The sequence below is a fragment of the Myotis lucifugus genome, unplaced genomic scaffold, assembly GCF_000147115.1.
Source record: "Myotis lucifugus unplaced genomic scaffold, Myoluc2.0 scaffold_184, whole genome shotgun sequence".
Taxonomy (NCBI): domain Eukaryota; kingdom Metazoa; phylum Chordata; class Mammalia; order Chiroptera; family Vespertilionidae; genus Myotis; species Myotis lucifugus.
This window is the reverse complement of record NW_005871232.1, coordinates 1,264,054-1,271,305: the sequence shown is the minus strand read 5'-3', so window position 1 is coordinate 1,271,305 and position 7,252 is coordinate 1,264,054. Positions and strand designations below refer to the sequence as shown.

The 7,252-nt window shown below is 42.0% G+C and overlaps 1 protein-coding gene across 6 annotated transcripts in view; it reads left to right on the top strand.

Annotated features, from left to right (window-relative positions):
• Window positions 1-3,787: 3,787 nt before the first annotated feature.
• Window positions 3,788-7,252, top strand: part of STAMBPL1 (STAM binding protein like 1) — a 40,388-nt gene continuing 36,923 nt past the window's right edge. For all 6 annotated transcript variants that reach the window (XR_002831167.1, XR_002831168.1, XR_002831169.1 and 3 more), the window contains exon 1: window positions 3,788-4,174. The gene's annotated coding sequence lies outside the window, so the exon portion shown is untranslated. The remainder of the gene's footprint in view (window positions 4,175-7,252) is intronic.

Sequence of the window (7,252 nt, the reverse complement as noted above, 5' to 3'; positions counted from 1 at the left end):
CAAATGACAGGGAAGTCACAGTCCCTTAACTCACCAGTCAACTTTGTGAAATAGTGTGACCTCCCTTCCTTCCTTTATTCTTTCCTCCAATATTTATTATGTACCTGTTATGAATGAGGCACTGCGATACACACAACTTCAAATTATTTGGCTACCAATTCTGTTTATTTTAAATTATTACATATTATTGTTTCTAAATAAGAGGAAAGCATGCCCGTTAAGGAAAATTAAAATTATAATAAAATATAAAGAAGGCAGGTATAATTCCCCATAACTAATTTCTTTGGGGTAATTTTAATAAACTCGCTTATGTTTGTTTCACATTGTATAATAAGCAGCTTTAATTTTATTTAAAACTAATCATAAACATAATTTTAATGTCCAAAGTTGGTGATAAGTATCTCAATGAAGTAATCTTGTGTCTCATTACAGATTTCTATAGGAGAAATTGCTTCCTGGGAGTGGAATTACTTGGGGAAAAGAATTGTGTACATTTTACAGCTTCTGTTAACATACTGACAAATACATGCCCTGCAGTGTATCAAAATTACACCACCAGATGGGGGGACTCATTTCATTGTGAGGGGCAGCAGAGCTTGCCACCCCAAAATATGCCTTTTGGAATATTGATTATTTTAAGTTGGTTATTTTTAAGAAACAAAAGATTCAAAAAAATGTTTGACATTCCTCGACCCCCACTAAAATAATTCAGATAGAAAACCTGCTTCAGGAAGGGAACGTTAGCATATTCACCTTAGCATCTACAAAGTAAGTGTGGTGGATGGTGAGAAGCTAAGCAAAGTCTGTCTACTAGATTCCCGCCTGTGTCCCATTGTTTCCGGGTGGCCTGGCAAGAATGGTTTAACACATGTTTGCTCTTTCTCATCCACCTGTGAGTTGCCTACTTTCCCTTTGAAGTCCCAGATCCCTGTCTCCCTCTTCTTAATCCAGAATGGCATCCAAGCCCCAGCTGGCCAATATGTCCTCAGATGCCATATCCTTAGGGAACCTCTGAATGTACATCAAAACAAATTTGGTCATTTTCTCTTGTTTATCTATTTTATGTTAATTGGATTATTAATCCAGCCAGAAGAATTTAGAAAAAAAAAATATTTTTCCTACTCCTCAGCTTCATCCTCACCAGCATTGAGCAAAATGCTTATTTATATGCAATCTTTGCTAATAAGCTTGGTAAGAACAAAAATCCTATCTTTAAAAATATTGTATTTGGGGTAAGTATTGAAATAGAATTTATTTTTTCTTTAGAGAGAGGGGAAGGAGAAAGAGAGAGAGAGAGAGAGAGAGAGAGAGAGAGAGAGAGAGAAACATTGATGTGAGAGAGACTTAGGTCCTTTGCCCATTTTTTCCCTATCCTTATTGGGGTTTAATTTCTTTTCTTTTTAAATTTAATTTATTGGGGTGACATTGGTTTGCAAAAATAGAGGTTTCAAGTGTACATCTCAATAAAACATCGTCTGCAGCCTGCATTGTGTGCCCGTCACCCTAAGCAAAGTCTCTTTCTGTGCCATTTTCCCCTCCTTGGCCCACCTCAGCCCCCTTTCCCTCTGACTATCACCACACTGTTGTTTGTGTCTATGTGTTGTGTATCTATGCAGGCATGTGTTACGTATATATGTTCTTTCATCCAGTCCCCTAACCCCCTCCTCTCTGACAGGTGTCAGTGTCTTCCACGTATCCATGTCTCTGTTTCTATTTTGTTCATTAAGTTCTATTTTGTTCACTAAGTTCCACATAGAAGTGAGATCATATGGTGTTTGTCTTTCTCTGACTGGCTTATTTTATTGTTTTCGTGTTGAGTTGTATGAGTTCTTTATAAATTTTGGATATCAACCCCTTATCAGATGTATCATTGGTGAATATCTTTTCCATTCTGTAGGTTGTCCTTTTGTTTGTTAATAGTTTCCTTTGCTGTGCAAACACTTTTTAGTTTGACGTAGTCCCATTTGTCTATTTTTCTTTTGTTTCCCTTGCCCATGTTTCCCTTCCTTCTACATAGCGAAGAGAAATGTCAGAGATTTTACTGCCTATGTTTTCTTCTAGGAGTTTTATGGTTTTGAGTCTTAGATTTTATCCATTTTGAGTTTATTCTTGTATATGATGTAAGAAGGTGGTCTAGTTTCATTTCTTGCCTGTATATTTCCAATTTTTTCAACACCATTTGTTGAACAGACTTTCTTTAGCCCATTATATGTTCTTGCTCCTGTCAAATATTAATTGCCCATAAAGACATGGGTTTATTTCTGGGCTCTTTATTCTGAACCATTGATCTATATGTCTGTTTTCATGCCAATACCATAAAAAAGCAGCTTGACTACAGTGACTCCATCTTCTTTCTTCACTCTGGTCCTCAGATTCTAGGCAGCAAGACCATGATCAGTTACCACTACAAATATTTATGTGGAATTCTTTTGTTTCATAATACTTTTTAGGAATCTGGGTAATCGTGACTGTAGGTCATGAGATTATCTAGTTCAGATCTACAAACACAAATGTCCACCATATCCTCAAATGCCAGTGAGGTGGGGCATATAGCAGTGGTAGGGACTGTGGGAAACGGAAATGCATCTTCCCAGTCTGAAGAGGCACCTACTACTTGGCTTTGGCTGATGGTTGCTAGAGCCTTCCATGGACCACAGGTTGCCAGTTCTCCCAACTTTTCAGAACATGCCAAAAGTCTGAATTTTTGTGAAATTTTCTGATTTAAAAATTTGGAACCAAAATCAAAATTAGAAAAACAATGACACCATTGCTTCTTAAAAAACAAGGCTGCAGGCTGCCTCCAAGAGTCAAACCTCTTTATTTTAAAAACCAATGCAGGAAGGTAAGGCCTAAAAAGTTGAAATGCCTGAGGCTAAACAGGTCAGTCAGTGATGGAGCCAGAGCTAGACGTTTGGTCTCCAAGGGAAAATTAGATGAGGAAAAACGCATCCCACTTCCCCCTCTCTGCCTCTGCCTTTCCTTTTCTCACTTGCAAGTTACCTCCCAACCAAACTCAGGAAAGGCTGAAAAGTGCCTGCTTCATCCAGCAGCAGCAGTGTTTGTAAAACATTTATAAATTAATAGAATCTTTCTAGCCAATAAAAGTAGCTTTTGGTGTCAGATCAGATTTTAAATCTTAACTTCTGTGTCTCCGTCATGGAAAAAATAAGTACCACTTATATGGGCTGTGGAGAGGATGAAGTAAGATTTCAATGTTTGCTGTGTCTGGCACAATACCAGGACCATACTGAAGACCCTGCACTTGATAATTGTAATAATATCCAGATGATGTCATAATAGTTTGCATTACCCATGGGGACAAAGTGGGGGTGGGGTGGGGAAGAGGATAAAGTGTTTTATGGTGGGGGCAGGTTATGGATAAATCTCAAGATGGAATTCCTAATAGGAGGTATAGGTGGGATTTTCTTTTAAAACCCCATTTTTGCCTGACTCCAGTGGAGTTCATGATCAAATCCATCTGCATCACGGTGTGTACACTGCAGTCTTAAAAGGCACCCATTCCTGTCCACTTTGGCTAAATGAATGGTGGAGCAAAGTGAGAGTCCAGGTGGTTCTGGGCCAAGAAGGGGACTTGCTGGGTTTCAGATGAGAAAGTCGCACCCTTTCGTTTTACTCTCGCTCTAGGGCAACCGCAGGGACCTGCCTCCACCTGCGAGCTTTTTCTGCAGAATGCGGGAGGCCGCAGTCGCGGAAGAGGGGGCGGGGCAGAGGCGGAGGCGGCACCCAGGGGCCGGGGCAGGGGAGGCCGGGACCATCGCAGCGACAATTTCTTTTCCTGTTGCAGGGGCGGCTGCAGCAGGCTCGGATCGGCCCTGCCTGCGCGTGGCTTTGCTAGGTCTCTGATCGCCCCCGGTGCTGCGGGGCCCCCGGCAGCGAAGGGGAGGAGGAAGAGGGGAACAACGCACGCAGCCAGAGCGAGGGAAACTAACAAAGCTCCATCGAGAGGTCCACAGAGAGGGGTGGACGCACGGCCGAGGCCATGGGGCTGGCGCCTCCACGCCGGGGGCCATAGCGCCGGGCTGCAGTGCCTTCTAGCAAAAGCCAGCGCGGCCGGGGCTGCGGCGGCCAGACGGATGCCAAGGCCACACGACAGGCGCGGGGGCAGCCGCTGCAGTCGCCGCCCCACGCGGGCTCCGGACATCCAGGGCTGCTGGTGAGTAGGCGCGCGCGCTGTCAGCGTGAGTGTGAGTGCGCCCCGGCACGAGCGAGGGTACCCGTCGGGTCCGTGTGCACCGTGGCCTGGCGCGCCCCTGTCCCTCTTCCGATGGCGGCGTCGGGTCTGGGGTTTGTTCCGCGGGAAGAAAATGCTTTTTTTGCTGGTTCCTCACTTCCTTCCAAGTGCCCCAATCGTCCGCCTGCGTCTGCGCTGCTTCTGTGCGCCCCCAGCCGGCTCCTGGGGGTTCCTTTCACCTTGATGGGGAAGGCAGGAAGCTGTGGCTCTGGGTGGCAGGGCGGGACTCTGCCAGTGACCTACAAGCGTGTTTCTGGTTCCGACTTGGAGACGGTGTCGGCATTGAAAGAGATCACCGCACTGGCTTTGGGGGTGCGTGGTGTGGAGAGGGGAGGGCGAGGGCTGGAAGCGCAGACCTTTGCCCCAGCAGGACATGTGACATGCCTCTAGATGGCGTTTACTTTTATGGTGTTTATTAGCATAAACTGTCTTAAGACATTAAGTAATTCATGAGTAATTTACGTCTTAACTGAATATATTTAATGAAATGCACAAAGAAGTATAATTTTCTGGAATATAATTTTCCAGAACTCTCTAAAACAACAACCCACACTGCTGATAGCCAAGAGCCTACGGTGAAATTAAAAATACTACAAAACCTATATAATTTTATTAACCAATGCCACCCCAATAAATTTAATTTAAAAAAATTAAAAATTGCATACGTCATAAGTAATTCAAGAAACAGAAGTTGATCTAGACTAGAGGATGGGAGGGGGAGGATCTTAAGTGTTTGAGTGCCTTGGGGATAGGGTGGCTTTCTGGAAATCAGGTGGTTAGGAAAACAGACATCTTTCAAACTAAGCTCCACTGAGCACAGTGATTTACAAGCATCCTGTTAGTCACTAAGAAGAAAATGAAGCCCTAGGTTTTAGGGAGTTTCTGAAATTATAATGAATATGAGTAAGATACTGATTTATGATTTCATGCTCAAGGCCCTGTCAATGGTAATAAATATAGCAGATTTGTTCCAGCAGATAAGTTACACCAGAATTTTTTTAAAAGATATTTTTATTGATTTTTGGAGAGGAAGAAAGAGTGAGGGAGAGAGAAACACCCATGTGAGAGCAGGACATTGATGGGCCGCCTCCTGCATGCCCTCTACTGGGTTTCTAGCCTGAAACCCCGACTTGTGCCCTGACCAGGAATCAAATGGCCAACCTTTTGATGCAACAGACAACACCCAACCAACCAAGCCACGCTGGCCAGGGCTACACCTGAAGTTTTGACTTCTGTGTGAAGTTTTTATTCATAGTTTTCTATGATGGCTTTATAGAGATTAAGCCACTGGGTTTTATTTTTTCCCAGACCTTGTTTCAATGGACAGTCTTATTTAGGTTTGTGGAATGGATGCTCAATTAAAATTCAAAAATGTACTCTATAACTGTATGTATAATAGTAGCATTTTGTAGCTATATATGTCAATTTTTTTTAAAAAATTCAAGTTAATGCCTTTGAGGAATAGACTCCTCCTGTTTACTACTGGCTCCATTACAGCTTCTTTATTCGAAGCCATGAAATGTTACTGGAACCTACCTGGAAAATGAACTGGCTGCCTCTTTTCAGTTCAAGCATATATCCAGCACATTGTTGGCCACTTGGGAATCTAGCTGGAATTTATGTATCTGTTGATTCTTGGGAATTTTAAAAAGAAACTTGGTTGTTTTTTGTTTGTTTGTTTTAAATAAAACAAGCACCATTTAAATGATCATGCAGATAATCCTAGTCTTTTACCCATATTGTGGTCTTGAGGGCCAGTTTCTTGCCTACTTTTGCCTTGTTTCATAGGACTGATTGCCAATGCGAGGCTTAGAGAGAGACATTGAGGGGAGCGGTATTCCCGAGGAGATTTGCTCCTGGAGAGGAGAATGTCTCTGGGTTGGCTTCTGAGAAGGACTGATAAAAATAGTTAAAGAACTGTTAGTAATAGGTACCTTTTTTTTTTAGCACCTAGGCCTTAACTAAACCAGTTTGATCATATTCCTCCTTCAAGGACTCTTCCCAGTCCTACTTACAGCATCAATCCAGGGAGTGAGGTTGCTTTTCACAGAGAAGAAAAGTCTGGTAATTCTTGCTCAACATATGAGGGGTAGAGGAAACATGTAGATGCTGCCCAGGAAATGCCAGGTGCCTTCCCGGAGGATACATTTACAAATTAGAGACATTCTAATCCGCTGGATTTGGGGATTCTGTCTAAAGTTAGCATTTTTTCTCAACCCTGTGAAAGATTTATAAGTAACTTCAAATGATACCACAAAAAATGACTCATAGTCATCCCTGAAAATATTAGAGTCAGCTTTCTGTCCCTTCCGGCTAACGGATCACAGATGCTCAATAAATGTTTGTTAAATGAAAAACAAGTCTGGAATGTCTTTACTTCCCAACTTAACTAGTTCACATCTAGTATTGATTGTTTTTAGCCATAACTTTATAGGAACCTTTCATCAAATTGAAGCTCATGCATATATTCAACTAAGATCAACTTCCTCCATCAAGGAACAATAACAATCCCTTCGAGATAAAAACAAACAAACAGACAAAAAGCACTGTATTGGCACCTGTTGACTTGCTCACTCCATGAACATGTGAATTGTCCAGCAGGATGTGTGAGTTTAATTTAAAAAAATCCTGAGTTGACATCAGGCTGTTCATTCAGCCCAGGAATAATCTGGATGTGCCTTTTGTCACAAATTATTTGCATTTCTAAGCAAATCACATGAGTTTCTAGTACAATCCAGCATCTCCTCATGCTAAATGGAAAAGCCAATGAAACCTTTGGCAAATGGCTAAATCTTCACAGTACATGGCATTTGATTTTCTTTCTAAATTTTAAATTCATCCGTGTTGTGTTTGTCCATTGATTTGGCTGGCTTAGAAACTAATTCAGACTGGTGGTTACTTAGTAACTTTCGTTTATTAAAAGCAGCTCCTTTATATAAGCACAGTAATTCATGTTTTAATTGCTCTAGTTGGCCTTTTAAAGTCCTCTTGGAAATGGTT